Here is a 2,176-nt window from a genome sequence, read left to right on the forward strand (position 1 = left end):
GAGAGAGAGAGAGAGAGAGAGAGAGAGAGAGAGAGAGAGAGAGAGAGGTGGGGAGAAATATTTTTGAGAGATGGATGGATGGATGGATGGATAGATAGAAGCATTGCTTCCAGTGAAGATGCATTTCGCTCCACTAAATGTTACCACTACAACGACAGATACCTCAAGAAAGCGCTGACATTTAGCATTGATAATGTCTTCATGCTTATAAGCCCGACGGTGAGAGATAACCGTCATCATTGTGTAACATGGAGACGGTGACTGTCAAATCTGAATTATTACCATTAATTCAGCTCTGACGCATTATCCAATTAGAAGATGCCAAAACCAAGGGGTTCTCTGGGGTTTATGGAAATGATAAAGATTATTCTTGCGCCGATTACAGTGGAGATAATGAACATCGTTAGCTAACAGAGGTAATTAAATGATGGCGAGGCGTTCTAATAAGTAGTTTCTAGGCCAGGTCATATTGCGAATATAGGTGTGCACGCAGCCTCGGTATGTTTATTTCTCTGTGTATGTGTGTGTCCATGTGAACTCTTTCACAGCGATTGGAGGGTATGGGCCTGTGATTCCCCTGCTTTTCTGACAGCCTGTTTGTAGCTTCCGGCGATCCTGTATTGGGAATGACAAATCTAACAGCCTCTGCTGCCCGCTCTATCCTCACCCATTAATACAAGCTTACAAAAACATTTTTCAAAGGTAAATGCACAACATGTCACCTGTGCTGAATCCCCTGTAACAACAAAGAAAAAACATGAAAAACACTGTTGCTGGGAAGAGTGTCTTCAGCCCTCCCACTCCATTTTCTTTTTAAGAAATTCAAAGAAGTAAAGCACAATATACACAGCAAACATAACGTGCCATATTTAGAGCAAAAGTGACCTGAGTGTAGATGCTTTGAGTAGTCAGTGATAGCTGATATTTACAGGTGCTATATACAAGATTGGGAGCATTTGTAATGCCTCTCAACGGCCCTCAATATGGCAAGGGGTGAGACAACTGCTTGCAGCTAACACTGCTAACAGCACTAACATTTAGAACAGTGCTGGCAGAGCTAAGTAGTAGGGTTTACCTGAGGGAGTGGGTGCTACCAGCTCTTTAAAAGTAGTTGAATTACGTAATAAACTCATTTTATGAAACCCTGTATCATAAAGCAGTGGTGAAAGTCCTTGGAGTTCATCAGAAGAATGAATCAATCGCTATTTTACTGCTTCAAATTACTTGACAAAAGAAATAGAAACCCTTTTTATTGTCATATACCTATACACAAAATTTGACCTCTGCATTTGACCCATCCCTGTATATAGGGAGCAGTGGGCTGCCAATGACAGGCACCCAGGGAGCCTGGGGTTCAGTGTATTGCTCAGGTACACTACGACACGTGACATGTCTGACCTTCCGGCTCCCAGACAACCCTCTTAACCCAGTGAGCCACAGTCGCCCACCAAAACAAAACCCCCAAAACAAAACCCCATGGCTTGAGTTTATAGTATCGTAGTTCATATATTATTCAGCAAGGATGTTAGATCAGGCACTTTGGTGGCTGAGGCCTTCCAGCCCCTGCCCCTGTACCATTCAGCAGAGGGTTGACTTTCTCCACCCCTGCTGCTGCCCCCAGTGGCGTGGTGCACACCCCTCTATTTCCCCAGCAGGAAATAACCACAAGGAGTTGAAATGAGTAGCTACGGGGGAGGAAGGGAGGATTGGTATACAAGAAAGAAGGAAAAACAGAAGACGCGGATTGTTCCTGTTTTCCTGTGCTGGTGCTTTCACTAAAACCTTTTACTGTACCATCCCGGATAGTGCCTCCGCTCGGATTCATACAGTAGAGCATGAGGCTCAGATTAATAGAGATGCCCAAGGCTGCCAGGGTGAGTAAAAGTGATGTTGAGTCATTGCATGGGGTCAGAGAGTGCTCATGTTTTTTAATAGTCATGCTGAGGATATACACTGTACTAACGGACTCCTCCCTTCTCCTGGTTGCTCTCCTCCATCTGTATCTCCATCCCCTACAGTTACAGTTTAGAGGCTCGGGGCGTTGAGGGAGCTGGGGGAAATGTTTCCGAGGTAAATGCAAACAAAGCATAACCCATTTGTCAAAGATGCAACATTTTTCTCTTTTTTTATCCTCGATCAGTCCAAGAAGGCTGAGAGAAAGGGGAAAAAATAGACC

This window comes from Anarrhichthys ocellatus, unplaced genomic scaffold, assembly GCF_004355925.1.
Source record: "Anarrhichthys ocellatus isolate YVR2014 unplaced genomic scaffold, GSC_Weel_1.0 scaffold40, whole genome shotgun sequence".
Taxonomy (NCBI): Eukaryota; Metazoa; Chordata; class Actinopteri; order Perciformes; family Anarhichadidae; genus Anarrhichthys; species Anarrhichthys ocellatus.